Source organism: Miniopterus natalensis, chromosome 7 (assembly GCF_054644295.1).
Source record: "Miniopterus natalensis isolate mMinNat1 chromosome 7, mMinNat1.hap1, whole genome shotgun sequence".
Taxonomy (NCBI): Eukaryota; Metazoa; Chordata; class Mammalia; order Chiroptera; family Miniopteridae; genus Miniopterus; species Miniopterus natalensis.
Window position 1 is genome coordinate 66,105,982 of NC_142087.1, and position 16,455 is coordinate 66,122,436.

Below are 16,455 nucleotides of genomic sequence, written 5' to 3' on the forward strand. Positions count from 1 at the left end.
TGCATTACCCTCTTAGTAAGACACAGTAAGCCAATATTTATTGAGCGCCCCTTTTGCAGGGCACTGCGCCTCTGCACGACTGCAGGGCTCTGCAACTTCCAGCTGGAACACCCCAGGGCCACCTGGGCAGGCTGGGCCTGCAGCTGCAGAAGCCAGCACGAACCAACGAAGGGTAAGACAACCAACCTCATTCATTCATTCCTCTGGGCTCTTAAACATACTCTCGGCAATAAAAAATAAAAAAATAAAATGCATACCTCAAAAAGGGACATAAGAAATAAAATAAATTGCGGGCGCAGTGACCTGTCAGAGCCGCGATGAGGGTCTTCACAGGTGAAAGCGAGTTTTCCGGAGGGTTTTCTCCCAGGCCCTGAGCTGAGCAAGCAGAAACCCTAAATAATGGGGTGTGCATGGGGCGCCCGAGGACTCACTCTTTTCCTCCTGGAGCGGGGGTGGGGAGGGGAAGCCACTGTCCCCTCCCGGAGGAGCAGAAACTTCGCGCCCAGGCACTCGCAGAAGACAGCTTTCCCTGGGGCGCACTCTCCTCTCACGGGCCTTTTCGGGGAGATGTCCTTGGTGAGCTGGGCTGCGGGGAGGAGCCCACTCACCTGGGGGTCGCCCGGCGCGCGCCCGGGTCCGCAGCTCTCCCGCCTTGGAGGGCGCTCTGGGCGCGCGGGGGCCGGCGGTGCTCGCTCCCCGGGATCTCCCGCTGGGTGGGCCCGGGTGCGCCCCGAGCTCCTCCGGGACAGACTGGGCTCCACCCGCAGGGCGCGCCCCGGGCAGAGTCCGGCGTCTGGGTGGCTCTGGGGAGGAGCCTGGACTCCCGCCGCGCCCAGGCGCGCGCTCGCTGCTCCACGCACCCGGGGGCGCGGGGCCTGCACCCCAGCACTCGGCTCCCAACACTGCACCCCTCTCAGCAGAGGTATAAGGGGGGTGGGGAGCTGCTGCTGCTTTTAAAGAAGGTTCTGTTTGCACTCTAAGTTCATAAACTTTTGTTACTGTTGTTTATAATTTAACTTTTTATTTTGGAGTAATTTTAGATTTAGGACAAAGTTACAGACAGTACAGACCTAAGCCCTTCAGCGGGTGTCCCCTCATACTCACACCTTTCAGTACCCCGATACGTTTGTCAAAACTAAGAAGTCAACGTTGTCCGTAACTAGCAACTAAACTCGACTGTGCACACATTTCACTAGTTTTCCCCTAATATCTTTCTGTTGATCGCATCAGGGTTCCACACTGAATTCAGTGTCCTGTCTCTTAATCCCCTCTGGTCGGTGACAGTGTCTCAGCCCTCTCTGGTTTTTGTTTGACGTTGGTAGTTTTGAAAAATTCTGCTAAGCTATTTTGTGGATTTCTCTGCTTGGTTTTGTCTGTTTTCCTCGTGACTAGACTGGTGCTGGGTTTGGTAAAGGAAGACCACAGAGGTGAAGTGCCTTTCGGGGGGGGGGGGGGGGGGGCTCATGATAACCTGACCTAGTGCTAGGGACAGAAACTTTAATCACTTGGTCAAAGGAGTGCCTGCCAGGTTTCTCCAAGGCAGTCACTAGTTTTCTCTGTCCATACTCTTCTTTGGATGAAAGTCACTGAGTTCAGGCCGTGCCCAGAGAGGAGGGGAGAGTGTGGGAATAAATCTTCACCTCCTGGAGAGGTGGAGGATATCTACACATATTATTTGCAAGTATTCTACAAGGAAGATTTTGTTCCTTCTCTCCCATTTATTATCGATTCAATCATTTATTTATAGCCGTATGGACTCATGCATATTTATTTTATACTCTGAGCTGTAATTCAATACCACATTATTTATTTCGTTGCTCAAATTATTCTAGCTTTGACCACTGGGAATTCTTTTAGGTTGGTCCCTGTGTCCCTATGAAAGTTCATAAACTTTTAGGGCTGGGGGAAAAAAACCCACTTCACTGATTATTTGATCCACCGCTCTCACATTGAACAGAGTTGGAAAACTGCAGCCCACATTGCACAGTATCTGAGGGCTTTTCAGGATCATCCTGGGAATCCTATGATTACTGAGTCCCAACCCAGTAAGAGGAAGAAAAATGGTGTGTGTGTGTGTGTGTGTGTGTGTGTGTGTATGATGACCTTGAAGACTGGGACCCAACTGGAGAAGCGAAAGTTAATGTTTCTTAGGCAAGTTTTGGTTAACTTACCCTTATGGTTCCATTAAATAGATAAATGTATATTTATAGACAAATCATGTTCCAAAGTTAGCCATGGATGTTTATAATGACTTTAAACATTGAAGAAATCCAGCTGTTGAGGATCCTTTGTTACATTGCTTTGTTTTGCTCATGTTTGCATTTGCAAGTTGGTTCCATAAACACCACATTTCCTCCTTCCGAACTGAGATCTGGCTCAGCCCTGCTTTCTGAGACTCTGTCACCTCTCTTCCTCGCCTAAACCCTTCTTGGAGTGGGATATGTACCCCATTAGTTCAGGTAAACACAAGATATATGGCCCAGTGAGTAATCCAGCACCACACAGCTAAGTGATTTCCTGTATTTCAAGTATTTTTTGACAAAGTTACTAGAAGTAATAATAGTTAAGAAAAATTTTGTGTTTAAGCTCCACCATAGCCCAGAAGAAACTGACAAGGTCAGAAGTGAGAGTGAGATTTCTATGCACGTTTCTGGGGGGAGTTGGGAAACTTGACCTGAAAGCAGTAATTCTAATCAATATGAAGTACTATTTCATAGTTCTGCAAATGTACTATCACCTAGGTGATTTTAATAAATCTTGTATGGAGGGGAGCCGGGAACCACTCAGGACTAACACGAATGTGGAATTATAAAATATTAGCAACCTACACAGTACTGCCCAGGAGAATCCATAAACCATCCTTAGATGTAAAAGTCCAGTGATGTGCCTTAGGAGTTGGAACTGGGGCGGCAGGGGTCAATGTTTATCAATTTCCCTTGTAGCTTTAGCATCTGGTTGCTATTTTTATGACACACTATGTACAAATCATTTTAAGTAACCAGATATTTTGAAGCTGCTTCTGTTCACACCTTACTTAAGATTATTCATATTTTAAAATAAAGTATTAGTATTATGCATCTTTTGGAAGGGCCTTGGGTTGGTCTGATGGAAATTGTATAGGGACTAAAGCATCTCCAAACCACCATCAGAACCATCACTGAAGCGGTCCTCTTTCTATGAGGGGCCACTAGAGGGGAGGGGCTTGGGGCAGAAGTCTCCCATCCTGGAGCATACTACACATTGTTGCCCAAGAAGTTCTGGCAGTAAATCAAGTGCCCACGTAAGAGCCTCTACCTTGTGACATTCAGACTGGGGCTCATATTTGAAATCATTGTTGTTTATTTCTGTTTGGGAGTTATTTGCTAAAAGGAAATTATATGTAATATATATTTTAAATACAAATCTTATTGTATCATTCCTGCCCCTTAATACACACACATACACAGGCACACACCACCACCACCACCACTACCACTATTCATTAAAACACTTCAGTGCCCCCTCATGACCTCATGATTTTGGGCTTAATGCCTTAGCCCCTCCCAAGGTGGAGAAGCCCCCTCCCCACCCTTCCCACTTCATCTCTTGCCATGTTGCCAACGTTGTTTGCTAGCAAGGTGAGATGACTTGTAGTGTCCCACACCCACTCTTGTTTCTCCATTTATTCCCAAGGACGAGAGTGCCTTTTCCCCTCCTCTTTGCCCTAAAAATCCTTCTCACTTGATTCAGTATACTTACGGAATCCTCACCTTGAACTCTCCAGCTTACATTGGACTCACACTTAGGTCTTCCCACAAAATACTTGATGTGTTGCATGTTATTGTATGTTTCCTATGGCAGTTGTAACAAATTACCACAAACCTGGTTGCTTATAAGCCCATATTTAATATCTTGCAGTTCTGTAGTTTGGAAGTCTGACGTGGGATTCACTGGGCTAAAATCAGTACATCAGCAGGGCTGAGGTCCTTTCTGGAGGCTCTTGGGGAGAATCCGCTCTTGCCTTTTCCTTCCTTTTCTAGAGGCCGCCTGCATCTCTTGGCTTGTGGCCCCTTTCTTCATCTTCAAAACCAGCAGCACCTCTCTCTCTGACTCTGACTCTCCCTTTTTTGCTTACAATAACATGCAATACATCAAACATTTTGTGGGAAGACCTTGTGAATACATTGACCAATTGGATAATCCAGGATAACCTCCCTCACTTTAAGATCCTTGAGTTAATCACATCTGCCAAGTCCATTGTGCCCTGTAAGATTACGTATTCACAGCTCCCGGGGATTAGGACACGGACGTCTTTGTGGGGCCATCACTCTGCCTACCACTGCTGTCTACTATATCACTTTATAATCGAAATCTTAATTGAAATTTGTTATTATATATTTCATTTTTTGAGGTATAAAATCAAGAAGGCACTGGAGAATGATGACGGTGGCGTGCTCCCATCTTCTTTTTCATGATGCTTCTGCCCATCTTTCTCTTCTTTCTTCTTCCCAGCCCACAGCACCCCCACAAAGTCACCCTAAGGAGTGCCTAATATGGGAAGATTTTCCAAGTTCTTCCTCCTCCCCCAAACCTACAGCCTCCTAGACTTCCTGGGACTTGTTGGGTGGATAAGAGAATGCAGATCTGAAAATTAAGGCGTTTGATCTTGACAGACTGGCACTTCATGGGCCCCTGAGTGTTGCACTGCACTCTGCGCTGGGGAAAATGCAGTGTATCTAAAGGCCCCTCGTCATCCTGGGACAGCAATCCAGCTACTGTATGTGAGCCGCTGTGCTGACCGTTGGGGTCAATTTTTATCATTTTAAAGTTCAGTGAATTTGTACTTAACTGGGTGTCACATATGCACATGGAAAATAACTATCAATGCAATTATGTAATAAATTAAAATATTCCCAGCAACAAATCATCGCTGAATAGTAAGAGAGCTCATAAGCACTAGAAGACCAGGAATGAATATTGACTTCAGGTGGCGTCCCAGGGAAGCCTCAACAGGAGGTAGGAGGGGAGCTGGGTTTTGAGGAAAAGCACCATGTTATCCTGGGAGAGCCTGGGAGCCTCCTGAGCTGAGACACAGGCAAAGGCACAAAGCAGGTAAATGGTCAGGCAGAGCTGGGATCTAACAGGAGCTAAAGCAGAGAGGTGGGAGCAAATCATGCGTAATAGACCAAGGTCATGTCTTTTTCTTGCCCATCTCTACTAAGGGAGGAAGGAGAAGTCATGGTAGGAAAAGAAGCTCCGGTGGTTGTTATGAGTTCATTTGTAAAACACTTCGCAAATAGTTCTGAACAATATGAGTGTCGACTTGTGTATACAAATCTGTCTGAACAGGTGAGTCTTTTCTAAGACTCCTTTCACATAATAGATACAGAAACCGTGACATAACCAAGGATGAGATTCAAAATATGTGCCTACTGGTTTGAGCAGCGGCAACAGCCGATCAGAAACGCTGCCCGCCTGTGGCCCGCTGGGGCAGATGGGCCACCGTGACCCAGCCGGAGGTCAGCCCCGGACGTCACGCTTTGAAACGCTGCTGTTGCTGCTCTGGGCAAAGCTAGATGTTCATGTATTTGTCTGTTTCTTTACTTATTTATTAAAAATACCACTTGAAAGCACACAGTTTGGTATATTCCTTTGACCCTAATATGTTCTGATTTTCATAACTCTTTTTTGCCCCTGGCATAAGCTTGGTCCATTCTGACTTAGCAGAAGCTGGAATAATAAATGTCACTTCCCTCTGGGTTGTGGTCCCTTCCCCCACCTGAAGGGGGCATGGACGGAGGTGGAGGGAGGAAGGGGAGCTGAGATGTCTATGCCAAATGCTTCTTCCAGGTGTTTCTGAGTTTGGGGGAGGGATGCGTGGGCAGAGCAAGGCCGCGGGAAGGCTGGGCTGGACAAGGTTTCGGGGTATAGACAGGGCCTGCGTTTTGAGGTGGTCTGTCCCAGCTCCCTTTCGTCCCTCATCTCTCCCCTTGCCCTCGCTCCCCCTGCAGCTGGGAGGGACAATATTAGTGTTACTCCGGCAGCTCCAGTTTTGTCTTGTTCTTTTTTGCTTTGTTTCTCTCCTGCTGGAATCGGAGAAAACCCCACATATTCCCAAGGCCAGCAAGCTGCGCTGTCTTTAACTGTCTGCTTCTGGGACCCGTTCGCCCCGTCACAGTTCCAACCCTGACTTTACGGAGTAACGAAAGAAAGAGCAGGCTTTAGAGGGACATGCAGCATTCCCTTTCAAGCTTTTATGACTCACAATGCCTCAGATATCCAACAGAGAGATCTAACCTGGAGGCAGTTTCCTATGCGAGTCCGGAGTCCAAGACTGGATAGAGATGTATAGAAATAAATATGGGAATTATTAAAGGCATAGGAAAATTATAGAACTGGATGAGATAATCAAGGGGATGAATGTAAAGATGAAATACTGAGATGACAGAAAGAGGAGGCTGTAGCTAAGATTGAGGAAAAACAGCCAGTGAGTCGGGAGAAAAACTGGACTTACGGAGCTTTGAAGTCTCAGATTTCTTTGTAAATTTCATAACGCCATGAAAATAGGATTCAATCAGAAGTCTAATTAACCAATTACATAATCTGACTCATACGGAGCCATTTAAAACTTGTATATGTATGTTTTTATAATGATGAATGGTGAAATAATAATTCATTAGAAATCCGAAAGGAAGATATTTAGGAAGTTCCAACAGGTGAATCAGTTTAAAGTCTGTAAAGAAATCATCCTATTCCTGAAAACAGAGAGTGACCAAGGTCACGGCTTATCTTTACTAGCCAAGGAAATTCCCCTTTGTGTGCACAGGACATGCATGTGTGGTATCAAGTGGCCACAGACACCTGGGGAGTCGCATTTCAGCTGGCTTCAGTAACAAAGCAGGCGTGAGGCCTCAGGGGTCCACAGCTGACCCTGGAAGTCTCCCTCCAGTACCACATACCCTCTGGTCTCACATCACTGATTCTCCCTGGACTTTTAGGCTCACTGACACCCTCACATTTGAGCCCTAGGGAGTTACTGCTCCCCTCTCTATGGCCCTGAAGGAGTGATATTTACTTAAAAGCTTGGCTTAACCAAATAACTACTCAAGTGCCTTAGAGAGAATTGCTCTGCAAGCTAAAGCATAATACGTTTCTCACAGATGTCAAGTCCAGTGTTGTGGGTTGCAGGTGTGGCAGGACGCTCAGTTAGTCCTGCACCTGTTTCCTACTGCTTGCTCCCCACAGTCCCCTTGAGCCTCTCAGGGCAGAGTCATTTCCGTTCTGCTCTTCACTGTGCCCTTCCAGGGCCCCTCAAGCTATGCTCTAGCTCTTGGTTTAGCAGAGGGAAAAAAGAAGCTGCTCCCGAGTCCTCCCTAAGCTTCTGGTCTTGCAGTGAGTTCTTGGCCCCTCTACAGGACTGTCCTAGAGCCCCTTTTCTCACGAGGCCACCTCCTGCTCTGTCCCATCTCTCTCTGTGTCTCTGCTGCACAGCTGTCAGAGCCACATCAGTCACTGTCTTCCTCAGGGAAGCGAGCACCTCCGTCTGCTGGCCTGAGCCCAGACTTCAGATGGCCCAAGCGACCACCAGGTAGCTCGGTCTTCATCTTGAGCTTCTCGGCCGGCATCACGTCTCTTCCCCAGGCGGAGGAGGAACCCCAGTCCTTCCGTTTTCAACCTCTGATTTCTCTCCAGACTCTCCCAGTGAATTACTTTTGCAGGCTGCAGAAAACCTCCCATTCTTGGTTTATTTACAGAATAAAGGTGACCACTAAGTCATGTGCCAAAGGAAGGAACTCCTGACTGTGGAGCCTGAAGACTCACTCCAATATTTAAGGAAATAATTCTCTAAGCTTTGACAATGACAAAATGTTTTAAATGTTCACTGAGAACAACCTTGAGATAATTCCTACCAAACGTGGGGGGTGGGGTGAATTTCTCCAAAGTTTCTATCTACAGCTTTATCTTTTGCAGTGTAGCTTAATATCCTGACCAGTACAGTAATAGAAATATGCTTTTGAAATCAAAGCGAGAATAAAAGAATATCTTTATTTACACTTCCAGTCTTCCAAAAATAACTTCAGGTAGACTATCATAAATATTCCCAATTAACCTTAATAGTTGGAAGAAGATAACATTTACTAAGAAGTGTGAATTTAAAGTGAGCTAAATACCTGAGTGAAATTAACTCCGAGATTGGGATCCAAGTATTCCAATATTGATTTTCACTGCAAAGAAATACTGTTCTTTGCCTTACAAAATTAATTAAGCTCTGTGTTAATTAATCAGTACGCCTCTATAATGAGAGGCTGCCAATCACCCTGTCAGATTGTTTACAGTTGAAGTCTTAGCCGAAAATTCATCTAGTTAATGATCTTGGTTAAATTTAACCCAAGTCTCAGGACCTCAACCCTAATTCCAGATCACAGCAGTGATCCTAGCTTTAGAACTCTCTACGTGCCATTAAAGTAACCAAGGTCCAGACCTCAGATGTCCCCCAGCTGAAATTTATCTGAACCTTCCTAGGCTAGGAAAATAGAACTAACACCCAGAAAATCAGTGCATAGTTCTTTTCTGTCTCATAAAGTAGTATGGTTGATAATTTATTTTTGACTTTCAACTGCAAAATTACTAAACTCTTTGACACCTTTACAACTAAAAGAGTGTCAAGTATGGAAAAAATATGCCACTGACTTGTGAAAAAATATATTAAAAATGTATAAATAATGGCTTCAAGTACAGGACCCTGTTTATTTTTTACTCAGGAACTTAAGACTTTTGGCCAATTACCTTTTGGTGACCTGTCTTCTCTTTTACTTGTGTTACCTAAACAGATCTAGTTTCCTTTAAAATAGAAGCTATAGGATTCAAGTTATCTTAGAGAAATGTTAGCTTCTCTGGCACTTATGATTTTAAAACTAGGTGGAACAAGGCCTCAGCAGAGATCCTTGGACTGAGACTTTGATTAAGCTTCCGGTGTGGTAGGAAAACCTTTTCAAAGGAAGGACTCAGTGGACTCACGCAGCGTTTCAGACACTCAGGTTACACTGGATGGGCAACAAGGTCCCCTTATGCCTGGCATTATTGTTGGCATTGAGATCTCCATTCATGTGGTTTTGCCCTTGAGCAAGGGCACAGGAGCGAGAAGGTGGAGGTCAGAGCTAGGAATCTGAGAAGAGGAAAAATCACAGGGCACAACTGGTCTGGGAACTAGCCCAAGTTCATGGCCAGAGAAGAGTGTGGTATCTGGAGCAAGGCATTGCCTTCAGGTTCAGGGTCAGGCAGTGGTTTCGAGTAGCACCTTTCAATTCAATAGGCAACCCCTAGCTACACATGGCTACTGAGCATTTGGAATGTGGCTAGTCTGATCTGAGATGTGATGTAAGCATAAAGCAAACAGCAGATTTCAAAGATCTAGTATGGAAAAAAGAATGTCAGTGATCTCATGGATAATTGTAATTGTTACAGATTACAATGATGAGATTTTGGGTATACTGAGTTAAAATTAAAGTTTATTACTAAAATTAATTCACCTGTCTCTTTAAGTATTTTAATATAACTCCTAAAATTTAAGAAATATTCGTGGCTCACATTGTGTGTCTATAGGACAGCTTTGGTTTAGAGCCATCTTCCTGGACATAGATAAGCCAAGCTTCAACCACCCCGGAGGGAGGGGTACACTGGAAGCTCATTGGGTCCAATGAGGAACATATTTCTTACCCAGGTACTTGACCCTATCATAACCCTTATCTCCATTAAAAGGTTTTTCCACATTCGCTACTGCTGATGAAGATGGCCATGGTATCCATTCAGACAGATCTAATGCTTGACCCATGGTTCTCAAAAGTGGTTCCCAAGTCCTTGGGTTCACCCAGAAAACTTGTCAGGAATACAAAGCCTTATGCCTCATTCCAGCTCCACTGACCCAGAAGCCTTGAGGATGGGGGCCTAGGATTCTGTGTTGATAAAATCCCTCTAAGTGATTCTCCTGCACAGCAATGTTTGAAAACTTCTCATGGCCTCAGGCTAACATTGGAGTAGGGCCGCCAGATAAAATCTAGGATGCTCAGTTAAGTTAGAATTTCAGGTCAACAGCAAAAAATTGTTGAGTATAAGTAGGTCCCATGCAATGTTTGAGACATACTAAAAAGTTCTTTACTGTCAAAATTCTAATTTAACTGGGTGTTCCGTATTTTTATTTGCTAAATCTGTCAATCTTATTCTAGGACAGTGGATCTCAACCCAGACTGCAAATTAATTTAATTTACCTGCTGTGGTACCCAGACATTGGGATATTTTTTCAAGTCCCCAAGTTATTCTGAGGTGCAGCTGCATAGCATTGCATCAAAGTAATGCTTTTCAAACTTCAACATGCCTTCAAATCACCTGGAGGTCTTCATAAAATGCAGATCCTGCTTAAGTATTTCTGGGGTGGAGTCTGAGTTGCATTTTCAACAAACTCCCAAGTCATGTTATTGCTCCTAGTCTGGGGACCCCCTTTTGACAAAGCACAGGGATTGCAGAGTCCAGTTGCTCTAACATCTGGTAAAACGTCACACAGGAAGCTACCCAGAGGACAATGACAAGGCAGGAAATAATATGATGTAGATCATTAATACCACAAGAGAAGTTCAGAGTACTGTGAGAGTTTCAAAAACAGGGAGGTACAGGAGGAAAGTTTCATGGGAGAGGTGGCATGTAGAGCATATTTTCAAAATGCTGCATTACATTAAAAAATATGATGACAGTATTTTGTACAAGATGGAAATTGGTTATGCAGGTGCCACTATAACAAAGGAATGAAACCATGTGGCCTTGACTTGGTGACCAAGCAGAGGCTAGAGGAGCAGCAAGGAAACTGGGTGGAAGCAGTGAGGACCCTGCGGTAGGAAGCTGGAAGGATGCTGCCCCAGGCCCATGTTCTGTTGCAGTGAAGCGGGTGGGCAAATGGGTGGCTGGGAGACAACCTGGAAGACAGAAGATGAATCTCCTGAGCTTGTAGCTCTGCTGAAGGAGATGGGAACGATTTCTGTCTCAGTTGCCTACTGCTATGTAACAAACTACCCTTACATTTAGTAGCTTAAAATAATAATCATTTATCATTTCTCGCAATTTGACTCTTTGGGGTGCTCATGAGGCGTCAGCTGCAAGCTTGCTGGGGGCTGGGACAGCTGGACCTCTCTCCAGTCCCGGTGAGTATGCTTTTACCCTCAAATAGGCTAGACCGGATTCCATCACATGGTGGCAGTAGTGTCCTAAAAGGGGAAGCACAATGCACAAGCACTACTGAAGCCTCTGCTTCTCTCACGTTTACTAATGTCCCCTTGGCCAAAGCCCAGTCACTGCAGGAGGGACTCCACAAAGGCGTGGGCTCCAAGAGGTGTGATTTGCTGTCAGCCTTTACTATAGTGATTTACCCCAGATGGTAATTTATTGACTAGAGAGCAGGATATATGTAGGTAAATAGTAGGAAATAAACTTGAGAAGTAGATGGCGATTGTATTTTAGGAGGCCTGAATTCCATGGTGAGGAATGTGATTTTCCAGATCACAGGGAATCATTGAATGTTTGGACAGAGTAGCCCCGTAGGCTTAGGGCAGGATTGTTCTATAAGCTGGAGAGTCAGTCAGTGCTCTCAGGTGGCATATGACTGTGCCCCAAACAGAATTAATTAATTAATTTGAAAGAGGTCACAGAATCAAAGGAAAGGCTAAACAACCAGGTCTCAGGAAGAAGAGAAATCAAGTACTTCTACTAGACTTGGGATCAAGGAGCAGGACCTAGAGGAAAGCTTTCCAAGGCACTGCTGTTGGAATGAGTCAACTCCAACCATTTGGCTCTTTTCCACCAAGATTCATGAGTCAATTGCTCATCATTTGGCCGATAAGAAGAGCATCTTGATCAACAGTCCCATCAAGAAGGCCCAAGGAATCTCCTAAAATGGGTAGAAGACTGGGAAGGCACCACAGTTCTTAAACTCAACCCCAACCCAGAAACCACAGGCCGAGTAACTCAGCGAAAGCCAACCCCAGCCCTCCTTCTTGCTGTTTGGGGCCTTCTTATTACTCTGACCACATTCAATACTATATTCCACCTTCCTGTCCTCCAATTCTATTTCCCTCTATGGCTTTTCCCTTCACTTTAAACCTTCATTCTTCATATATGGTGCAAGTTCCCTGGATTCCCCTTGGCCACAGTTTGTATTTTTCTGCTAACTCCTCTGATTTGGTCTACATGGTTCATCCAACTAGGCTCTGGAGCCCCTCCCTGCATCTCCTTCGTCATTCATCATCCGCCCTGCCTCCTCTCCCTTGCACACCCCTCTTTGTCAAGCCTACTCCTGCCAGACCCCACAAGGCCTTTCCTGTAGGACTTGGGGAACCTGAACTGAACTCTACTTTAGGGAGAAGATTAATCTGGCATCAACGTATAGGGCAGACTGGAGGCAGTGGCCTAGCTGGGAGGCTTCTGCAAAATGTAAGGGCCTGCACTCAGACTGAACAGGGAGTGGAAAAGAAATCAATGACAGGTGAGAGTAGGCCGCTGGCTCTGGTAGTTAGGTTATCAGGGGAACTGTTTGAGATGGCTGAAGTCTTGAGTCAAGGGGTTACAGAGTAAGAAAGGTAAAGAAATGGAAGCAGGGGATGTTTGGCTACTCTTTAAAGAAGCTTTTGGTGAAAATTTGCAGTGGAATCCAAAAAGTTAGTTAAAATGGTTGAACCACAAAAAATGGTATATAAATACTTTATTTTTCTTTAACTTAAAACATAAGTGTACATTTATTCCTCAATATTTTGATTGAGAGTCCAAGGCTTTGAATAAGTGCCTGACTTCTAATGGATCATCTTGGGGCATCTTGATTCTAAATAATCATGCTCAAATAGGCATAGCCTTAAAATGTCCAAATTCAGTTCCTTTAACAAAAACAAGCACTTACACTTATGAAACAATCTAAGTGTAGGTCCCTTCTAGATTTTTACTGTTCATGCTAATTCATTCATTTTTCTTACTTACACCTATTTTGAGAGCAAAAAAATGTTAGCAACTCACTTCTGATTCTTTTCAAATCATTCAATATATTTTTTCATAAAAACAACTACCCATTTTTGTACTACATCAGTGTGTATAACATTTAAATAAATTAAAATACTAAAATGTAGAGTAGAACTGGCATAAACAGATCTAGAAAAAACAATTGTTACTTAATAAGCATATAACCCACTAGTGTGAGCACAAGTGTCTGGGCTTTCTAGAGTGACCTCACCTGCTGCCAGCACCCAGAGGTGTGAGCATTACTCATAGACTCGACCAACAGAGCCTACAGTGGAGGTTCAGTTCAGTGAGTCAGTGAGGCGGAGTTCAGCTAAAGAGTTTCTTTTATAGATTGTGTGTGTCTTGAAGGATAGCAGGGTACCAACAAGTTGGTAGTGCGACATGTTTGCTGATGATCTGAAAGGTCATTAATTAGTTACATTAAATAACATGGTGTGTGTTTTTGTTTCTTGGTTCTACATGTACAAGTCATTGAGTTAGTAGACTTAAATTTCAATGTGTGCTCTGGGTAAACTTTCCTCTTGTATTTCAAATTTCCACTAGCTTGCTTTCCCATCAGTACTACAGGTATCATAATTGTTTCCTTATTGCCTGTTTTCCTATTGGAATATATGGAGCAATGGTGAGGGTGGAGACTATATCTCTTTGAATCAACAATGAATTCCTAAGGCCTGCATCATGAAGTCGATAAATATTTGTTTAATGAACAATGATATACTTTGTCCTTGCCAAAGCTATGCTCCCAGCTTTCAGCAACTATACTTTAGTTTTAAACTACTCATATACTGACGGTGTATTCTTTGCAAAACAAATAGATAAAACCCTACTCTATAACATTTGCAAATATTTATATGTTACCACAGGGTGGCTTTCAATATAATTGAAGTCTTATGCTGGATGACCCTCAATAATATGAATTGTAATCAATATACCTCCTTTTCCATGGGGCCCAGCACCATCACTAACAACAACAAAACTGATTTTAAAAGGTTGCTTTAATATATGAGTTTGAGAACACTAATTTTATAATAGGCCCGAGGTTAATTTCCAGGCAATAGTTGGATTATTAATGACTTTTCGTTAAAAAGTAAAGATTTAGCATATGTATGGATTAGGAATATATTGTTTTATTCTAAGTGGTGGGATTTCAGAAGCTAGGCCCACACTTGTTCTGGAACTTCATTTATTAATATCGACTATCCCCCATCCATGTAACTATAAGCAACCGACTGTATTCAGGCACTCTCAATAATGTCCTCAAACATATATTAAATAAAGTAACATAAAATTTCATCATGCAAATACTTCCCAAATTGTCCCCTTATAATGGTTTTATTGTATGATTGTGTTTCACATGTAAACCTAAGCCATTTTTTAGGATGGAGATCTTTAATGCTAATTGGAATCACTAGGAATGTTTTCTCCCTCATTCGGAAACTTCCTTTTGTTAACTCCTCGCCCTCCCCCTGATAGCTGCTTCCCAGATTCGTCAACCTACTCTTCACTCATATTTTTATGCCTCCTCAAATAAGCACATTACCAGTGAATAGCGAAAGAAAGTAAAATAGAAGTTCATTTTAGAGACATGACTGATATTTGTGAAAAAGTCCACACTTTTTTGGTCACATAATTAACGTGCTATTCCTGACTTTTTTGCCTTTGTAAATTCTTTGATCTAAGAAATCCATGAAAAGAAAAAAACTTCTTAGTTGTCTCCCTGAGTTAATATCATGGCAAGAGAACAGAGTGCAAACGATGGCATTTTTGAATCATGCGGATGAACGTTTCTTAAATTCTTCATCCTTTGTCAGGCAACCAAGTTAAAATTGAACATTTAAAAATCAAATACCTAAGAGCCTTTGATTAGGAAATAAATTATAGAGAGGAACAGTTAACATCATGTTGCTCTCATGATGCAAGGATGAAGGATTCAAATATGTGAATAAAAAATGTTATTTTTTTAAAACAAGAAACCACTAATTGGAGCTTTTCCACTTCAAGTAGTGACAATAGCCAGTCCATTTTTGTATGTTATAGAATTCTTAATTATCAAAGATGGTCTCTCAGGGTTCTGGTTACAAATTTAAGACAGTGAGGACAGTAAATATGACCACATGTTGCCACCTAGTGGCCATTTTGCAAAATTTCTAGACAGCCTGTTAGCTGACGCAGTACACTGTGCCCCTAGAATCAGAAAAGGAAGGGCTCGTGGGGAACTTGGATGCCATCCACACAGCTCCCCTGTTTCATTCGATCAGCTTAGGCTCTAGACTCACCCAAATTTTAGTTGTAAAAATGAATGATCAAAGCCAGAAGATAGAAATGCCTAATATTTAGTGAGCACCTACTTTGTGTCAAACTTTATCTGTATTATCTCCTCTAATCTTCAGGGCAACCCTATGCCTAATATAGCCCCCCTTCACCATACTAAGAAAGCAAGGCATAGGGCAGTTAAGTAACTCACCCAAGGCACTTGGTCTCAAGCTGTGGAGCTGAGGTTTGAATGCAGAGCTCAGGTCCTCATCTGAACAGATAAATCCCTCAGTTTATCATGTGCAAATGATCGGGCCTGGACCTCCTTTTATAAAATATGGCATTTGGGGGGTGATTTCATGTTCTTTATTGAATGTATACAATACTTGGAAGAGCTTTAGGTTTCCGAGAAAGAAAGCAAGAGGACCCAACAGTGTGACCCTGCACTGGAATGACGAGGGAGCCACACTAGTGTGGGGTTTGAGAAGCTCACTCCCCACAGAGCACCAGCAGCCAGAATTCAAACTTGAGGGGTCACCTTTAAAGAGTTAAGCACTGTTATCTGGGAAGGTAACTAAGAAGCTGTGAATATTTGATCTAATTAACCCGTTTTTGTTGTTTCTGAGCCTGATCAGCACCTCTTGCTGGAGCAGAAGGAAGAAGTGTTGACTCTAAGAGACAGTAAATCAAGGAATTGACTGCGAAACTGGAGATGGAACCTGCATGGGGAACAAAGAAAAGAGACACAGCACTTCCCACCAGTCTCCCCCCAGCAGTTTGCTCAAACCCTATCTATAGCACTTGGTTATGTTATAATGAATGTTTCAGTCTATTCACCAACTCCTGGCCACCTCCATCTCCTTACCACTGTCTCATACAGGCTCCTGAAGGGGGAAAAAATGGTTTGTTTGTTTTTATAAAATCTCCAGACTCTCTGGTATCTAGCAGAATGCCAGGCTTGTGGTATTCATTCAATAAATGTTTGTTGAATGAATAAACTAAATTTAGGTATATCTAAAATTAAAACCCTAAGTATAAGTATATAGTTTGATATTAGGTTGGTTTTCTCAACTCTGTTGTTACTTTGCACTTGAAATAATGTAGAACATGATGCTTTGAGAGATCTTGGCCACAGCACAGGAGCAAGAGCAGAGCAAGCGGGAATGTGCCAGG

The 16,455-nt window shown here is 43.3% G+C and overlaps 1 protein-coding gene across 1 annotated transcript in view; it reads right to left on the minus strand.

The window, feature by feature from the left end:
• Nucleotides 1-554, minus strand: part of CCDC68 (coiled-coil domain containing 68) — a 41,105-nt gene extending 40,551 nt beyond the window's left edge. The window contains exon 1 of the mRNA XM_016225104.2: nt 432-554. The gene's annotated coding sequence lies outside the window, so the exon portion shown is untranslated. The remainder of the gene's footprint in view (nt 1-431) is intronic.
• Nucleotides 555-16,455: the final 15,901 nt, after the last annotated feature.